Source organism: Gorilla gorilla, chromosome 22, assembly GCF_029281585.2.
Source record: "Gorilla gorilla gorilla isolate KB3781 chromosome 22, NHGRI_mGorGor1-v2.1_pri, whole genome shotgun sequence".
NCBI classification, from domain to species: Eukaryota; Metazoa; Chordata; class Mammalia; order Primates; family Hominidae; genus Gorilla; species Gorilla gorilla.
Genome location: NC_073246.2, coordinates 34,754,023 through 34,761,666, shown reverse-complemented (window position 1 = coordinate 34,761,666; position 7,644 = coordinate 34,754,023).

The following is a 7,644-nucleotide window of genomic DNA, read 5'->3' as shown; positions in this document are numbered from 1 at the left end:
TGATCTTGGCTCACTGCAATATCCACGATCTCAGTTCATTGCAATATCCGCCTCCCAGATTCAAGTGATTCTCCTGCCTCAGCCTCCCGTGTAGCTGGGACTACAGGCGTGCATCACTGGGCCCTGCTAATTTTTGTATTTTTAGTACAGATGTGTTTTCACTGTGTTAGCCAGGATGGTCTCTATCTCCTGACCTCGTGATCCTCCCGCCTCAGCCTCCCAAAGTGCTGGGATTACAGGTGTGAGCCACTGCACCCAGCCAATTTTTTTTTTTTTTTGAGATGGAGTCTTGCTCTGTTGCCCAGGCTAGAGTGCAATGGCGTGATCTCGGCTCACTGTAGCCTCTGCCTCCTGAGTTCCAGTAATTCTCCTGCCTCAGCCTCCCGAGTAGCTGGAATTACAGGCATCTGCCACCAAGCCCAGCTAATTTTTGTATTTTTAGTAGAGACAGGGCTTCGCCATGTTGGCCAGACTGGTCTTGACCTCCTGACCTCAGGTGATCCACCCTCCTCAGCCTCCCAAAGTGCTGGAATTACAGGTGTGAGCCACCGCACCCGGCTTACAAGTGTGACCCCTGCATCTGGCTATTTTTAATTTCCATAAAACAAGAGTAAATGATGAAATGAAACTGGCATTTAAAAATTAAATTATCCTTAAATTTTAAGGTAAAATATGTTCTGGGCCAACAAGATACTTTTACCCTTGTTTGATGGAGAGCCACGGAGCTCTCTCCTCCTCATTCTCTTCCTCTTCTCAAAGATGTATCTGTTTATATTATGTGCATGAGCCTTCACAATCTCCTCTACCCTTCAGTGCAATAACACTAACCAAGCTATTATGCTAGAATTGGGAATATAACTTTTAGAAAATCCACTAGGCAATTTGGTGGATTGTTCACTTACAGGATTAAGAGGCTGTCAAGAAATCAGCATGGGGTCAAGAGAGTTACGGCTCAAATACCTTCCTTTAAGTAAATTAAGAGACAACTAGTGAGAAAAATATAATGACTTAAAAATACCCAAGCAACCAGAAAACCGTTAAAGGTGAGAATCACGAAAGTATAGAGTAATCTGGGGAAGCAACAGAAATTCTAGCACTTTAAGCCATTTTGAAATAGACAAAATAAATTCATTCCGGAACATGTCTAACTACTCAGGAAATGTGATTATAATCAGCAAAATGTCTTAAAATTTATTTTGTAGAGCATTACATTGGTAATTATAATTAAGATGATATTGACTAACAAAATTCTAGCTACACCACTGAGGCCATATATTCAAGTTTCCCCAGATTAGAAAGCACAACGTGCTTTAACTAGTAAATGTCTCATGTCTTTTTTGTTTGACTAGCTTTCAAATTCATTTCATTCATAGGACCCATCAATTAATCACCTGATGTGGTAATGAGACTGATGAAAGGAAGGAAGGGAGGAAGGAAGAGAAGGAGCAACAAAGGGAGAAGGAAAGCTATGCATGTAAACTAATAGGATCCTTCAGTCGTGCTTCCTTGAGATTATGCATTTAGTCTTCAGTGCCTCCATTCCTTAAATGTTTTGGGGAAGTTTCCACTTGGAACTGTCTCTTCCATAGTGGTTCTGCCTTGTAGCAGGTGCACAGATTAGACCATCCCTTACCTGTATATCACACACCACAAAAGTTTAGGGCTTGAAGAGACTTTAGGGTTTACCAAGTGTTTATTTTATGGATAAGGAAACTGTAATTCAGATAATTTAAGACATTTAGCAAACTCACAGAAGTGAGAAAAGGGATCCACTTTGACATTAAACTATTCAAAGTTATTCCATTCTTTTTTTCTGCATCCAAGTATATCAGCTGTTGTCATTCTTTCTTATTAGATTCTCTCGTTCACTTATTCCATAAATATTTACTCAATGCCTAGTAAGTGCCAGCTATTGTTGAGACAGCAGTGTACAAAACAGACAAAATTCTCTACCCTCATAGAGCTCACGTCCAGGGATTCAGTGTGATTTAAATTCCTGAATCTATTTTCCATTCACAGCTTGCAATTCTCAGGAACCACTTAATTAAAATCAAAGGTGTTGAGCAAATCACTTACAGGATTAAGTGGCCATCAAGAAATTATGTCCTACTGACATAATTTGATGAGTGTGGAAATTACAAATATGAGCCCACTCTATTGATCACAAAGGGAAATGGAAGCAGTGTCCATTCAACTTTTAAAGAGACAGAGAAATTAAACCCCGTGAAAAAATAATGTCCCAGCATAACATCCAGATTCGCCAGCCACAGCTCCTGAAACAGAGGGTAAGACTTAGAAGTAAGACAAAAGACAAACTAAAAGCATTTCTACAGGCTTTGCATACAGGATAAGAAAACATGAAACTCTTGGCAAATATCCTAGCAGCTTGCAAAACAAAACCACTCCCTGCCTGCAAGTGTTTAGCCCACAGCTGTTGGAAATGAAGAATGTCAAAATACGCAAATGTAAGAATTCATGCATGTGCATCAAAGAAGCAAAGCTCCAGGGAAACCCAAGGGTTGAACTCCAACTAGGATGGATCACGGGAGCATGGAAGAAAAGGCAGGAAAGGGAGATCTGGACCATGCAGAAGACCAAGCCACAGCCACAGATCTGGGCTGTGCTTATCAGCCTCCTATACCATCATATGGGAAAATTATCTCCATCATTCAGAAATACATTTTAATAGGATAAAAATCCCACTTCAGTTGCTCCATTTTGCACATGGTGCCTCAGTTTACTCAATAATAAAATCATAAAAACGTAGGGAGGGGCCAGGGACAGTGGCTCATGCCTGTAATCCCAGCACTTTGGGAGGCCGAGGCAGGCAGATCGCAAGGTCAGGAATTCGAGACCAGCCTGGCCAACATAGTGAAACCCTGTCTCTACTAAAGATACAAAAAAAAAAAAAAAAATTAGCCAGGCATGGTGGTGTGCACCTGTAGTCCCAGCTATTCAGGAGGCTGAGGCAGGAGAATCTCTTGAACCCAGAAGGCGAAGGTTGCAGTGAGCTGAGATCGTGCCACTGCACTCCAGCCTGGATGACAAGAGCAAAACTCCATCTCAAAAAAAAAAAAAAAAAATACGTAGGCAGGGCTCCCATTTTGCTTTGTCTTTCTTTTTCTTTTAATAAAATCTCGTATTTACTGTACAAGTAAAAATACTTAATTTTGAAAAGCAAAACAATCTTATTTATAAAGAAAAAGCATTGTATACTTTTGAGAAGCCAATGTTCTGAAAGTTCATAAATCCCTTTATTTCTTGGTTTAAGTAAAAACACCACATCCCAGCCATAAAGGGGAGGCACATTCATCAATGGGGCCAACCCTTGTGGAGCCTTGTCAATGATGGTTGTGAAGATGATGTCATAACTCAGAGAAATTATTTGTGATGTGTTTTCTTTTTGATTTTTACAAGTTTTGTGGAATTTGACCGTGTCAGTTTAATAATTTCAACAAAACTAAAAATAATATAGAGTGAACCTCCACTATGGCTAGAGGTGAGAGGCATGTCCCTGGATTTGGTCTTTTCAGATACAGTGACAAAGAAAGGCATCAAAATCAAAGAAAGTATGGAAAGATAATCCACAGGCCAGCTAAGCCTTTTGACACATGAAATGCAAGAATTGACATGCTTCTCTTATATCACCACTTTATTCAAATAATTCAAGAGACTTTTATAAGCATTAGGAAATTGGTCCCTAAAATGTCTTGAGTTACTTAGGTAAGAAAAAAGAAAGGGAGAAATCAGAAGAACTATTTTGTAAATTGCTTTGATGAGAACCTACAGGACAAACCCTAGTTCCAAGGCATGAGAGCTGCAGGCTACAAGAGGCTGAATTAATACAAGTGATAGTGGCAAGAGGCAGCCAAATGCCTATGCAGATAGGGGCAGGTCCCTGGTTAAACCCCACCTCCAAGCTGAAGACAGTTTAAAGCCTGAAAGCCAAGCTAACAAGTCAAATCCACAGACTGGATTGAGAACCTGTCTTCCTGTTTGGCACACTTTCCTCTGACTGATCCCCACCCTTCATCTATTTTACATACCTATCCTTTCCTAATTGTCTTTCTACACTGCTGTGCCCACCTTTGAGTGGTGCTTTTGCTTTAGCCTTTCTTTGCATACTCACAAGCCAATCAGCACACACTCCCCTATTCTGAGCCCATAAAAGTCCCAGACTCAGCCACACTGGGAGAGGAAATCCACCCCACTGCAGGGGTGGGGGACCACCCCCGATGTTCCCTCTCCACTGAGAGCTATTCCATCACTCAATAAAATTCTTATCCACCCATCCTCCCCCTTCAATTGTCGGCATATCTTCATTCAGTGATTGGTAAAAATCATTGTTTATATCCTCCGTAAATTTTGATTAATGGAAAAAGGGATTTGTGAGACTAGTCTTAAGCTATAGTGAATCCATTGTATTAAGAATTTGTCTTTCTGTATCTTTCCATCAGAAAGAGGGATGCCTTAGGATAGAACATGGGCCTAGGACCCCGTAAGCCCACCGTTCAAGCCAGCCTGGCAAACTGGTTAGTAACAAACTTTGCTACAGGTCTCTAAAGAAAAGAACCGGATGAGGTCTCCATCTTGTTTTACGTCCTTTGCAGCTGGACCTTGTAACCACGTGGCAGTACTTTCTTTTGGTCTTTGCCATTTTGCAATGGTGTCCCAGGTTCAGTCCTGGCTTAGGCAATGAATACTTTCTGGTTAATATCTGCATGACTTTTACCATTTGCTGATTCTCCTCCCCTCCATGAACAACTTCTAGCTTCCTTTTGATGGCAGCAGTGGGCTGTCCAGAGCAACCACTGCACTGACTGCAGTGGGGAGGTGTGAGAGGTGGTGACAGGAGCAGCTGTGGGAACAGCAATGGTGGCCGTGGGTCCCCTGTGCCCCATGTCCCTGAGGCAGCTGACTGTGCAGCCCCCACCCTGGCACAGCAGCCAGGTGGGACCTGCCCCCAGGGCCTTAGCCTCCATAACTCCAGACCCTGGCTCCGAGTTGCTGCTCTCATCTGCCACCACTGCAGGGGAGGGCTCAAGGAGGAGGCAGAGTTGGGCCCAGGGCAGTGCCACTCTCCATGGAGCCAGCAGGAGCCAGGGACAAGTGGGAGCCCCCCAAAAGCCTGCTGTCCTGGAGGCTGCCATGAAGGGGCTAGACCAAGCTGCCCAATGGTGGGGAGAAGCATGGTTGGGCACAGAGGGGTGGGGACAGAGGGGCCCAGTGAGGACCTGGAGCCCCCACCCCAAGCTGCGAGGAAGCACAGCCAGGGCTTCTTGCATGCTCCTCGGAGAGGGCAGGAGTCCTGCCCTCCCAGGTGCAGGACCTGGGTGTCTCTGCACTCTGCACCCTCAGGGGTGTCTGCTCCTGCTGCCTGGCCTCTCCCAGCTCCCAGCACCTGCTCTGATCTTGGAGCGGGGTTGGAGTCCAGCATGGGCACTGTCACAGCCCAGCCAGGTACGCGCACACTCGGGGCAGTACTGGCACACCAGAAACACCAGCCCCCTGCTGCCTCAGCCCCCTCTGGACATTGGGCACTGACAAGCATGGTGGGGAAGCTGAGAGGGGCACTGAGGGCAGCTCGGCGCTGGTCTGCAGGTGCTACTTGTCACAAGTAGCCTGGGCACCATGGACAGTGGCAGGGGGGCAGACAGGCTCCTGGGCAGAAGGAGGTGGGTCCCTGGTGAGGCCCCACCTCAGGCCAGGGAGGGCCTGATGGCTGGGGGCGAGGCTGCCAGAACTGCAGACCAAAGTGGGAATTTGTGGTGCCCTTTCCAGGTGCCCCCCATGGCCACCCATGGACCAATTGATATACACTTTCTCCCCACTGAGGCCCATAAAAGCCTCATGCTCAACCAGAGCAGAGCAGATGACAGGATGACCAGCTGTAGAGAGGAGCTACCCTCTCTGCTAGGAGCTGAACATTCATCAGGACACCCTGGCTGTGGAAAGGAGTTACAAACTGAGGGTCTCCTCTGAGCTGTTCTATTACTCAATAAAGCTCCTCTTCTTCTTGCTCGCCCTCCACTTGTCAGCATACCTATTCTTCCTGGTCGCAGGACAAGACTTGGGACCTGCCAAATGGTGAGGCTAAAAGAGCTGTAACACAAACAGGGTTGAGACATGCCCTTTGCTTGCCACATTACAGGTGAAGAGATGGAGAAAAGAGCTGCAACCTTTCAGGGAGCCAAGACCAGGGAGCTCCCTCAGCCAGGACTATGACTCCCTCCTTGGGGCCCTGTGATTTCTGGCATGTTCAAGCTTCTGGGTGCCACCATGTTCCCCAGTGCCATCTCTGGAAGCTACTTGTGGTGTGCCTGGTCCAGCCACAGCCTTGCAGACAGCCAGCACCTGTGCAGACACCTGGAGCTGCCCGCCCCACTGCGGGTTTCTGCACAGAGGTTTCTGGCCAGAAAAGCGGCACCTCAATGATCCCATAACATTTTCTCTGAGCTACCTTTAAAGATTTTAGATTTTGTAAAAAGTGCCTACCACCTCTGAAAATGCCTTGTACACTTGTGATTAAATCAACCTTAGTTGAGGTTTGTTGGTTTCACCTGTGAGGTTAATTTTGGTAAAGTTCAAAATTCAGAAATATCAGCTGCTTGGCATGGCTAAAGTTGGGTAATAAGGGAATTAAAAGAATTTTTTTAAGAGTGCTACAGTTAAAAGTCACCTTAATTAAAAGTGGATATCCAAGCTATATGTATATTTGAAAGGCCTTTATGCTTTTTTTTTCTCTTCTTGGATCTTGTTTTGCTGGAAAAAGTTTTCTTTCTTCTCAGTCACCTGAATTATTTTTCTCCATTTTGTCTTGCCACTCTTTTGTTGTTGTTGTTGTTTGTTTTTTTCTTGAGACAGAGTCTTGCTTTGTTGCCCAGGCTGGAGTGCAGTGGCGCAATCTTGGCTCACTGCAAGCTCTGCCTTCTGGGTTCATGCCATTCTACTGCCTCAGCCTCCCGAGTAGCTGAGACTACAGGCGCCTGCCACCATGCCTGGCTAATTTTTTGTATTTTTAGTAGAGATGGGGCTTCACCATGTTAGCCAGGATGGTCTCGATCTCCTGACCTTGTGATCCGCCCACCTCAGCCTCCGAAAGTGCTGGGATTACAGGCGTGAGCCACCGAGCCTGTCTTGCCACCCTTAATGCACACATGAGAGGCCCTAAGACAACTTCTGATAGCCTGGGATGGCTTGGGAAAAACAGAAAAGGTGCCAAGGACCCCATTTTGGGCAAAAACCTGTGTTTTCCTCATGGAACACCAGGAATTAAAAGTGGATAGAACCCTCTCAAAATCTGTATTTGTCTTCCTGCTATGCCTGTTTATTAGCCCTAGAAACTGCATGCTTTCCTAGCTCTGCTCTTGAAGGGCTCCACCCTGAGGCCAGTAATCAAATTAAAAAACTGGCAGATGAAAAATCTTACAACTACTGGATCTTCTTCTGTCTGTCTGTATAAAAAGGAGCTCTAATTAATTGGCTTAAAGAAAATAAAGGCTTAGATCAAAAATTTTAAAGGAAAAATAAAAGCTGTAATGCCATTTAGTTCACATGACTTTAATCTTTGAGAAATAAAAACAGTTTTAAAGATTATTGGTAAAATACAAATGTCTTCAAAATGTAAACATATGGTCTAAATTA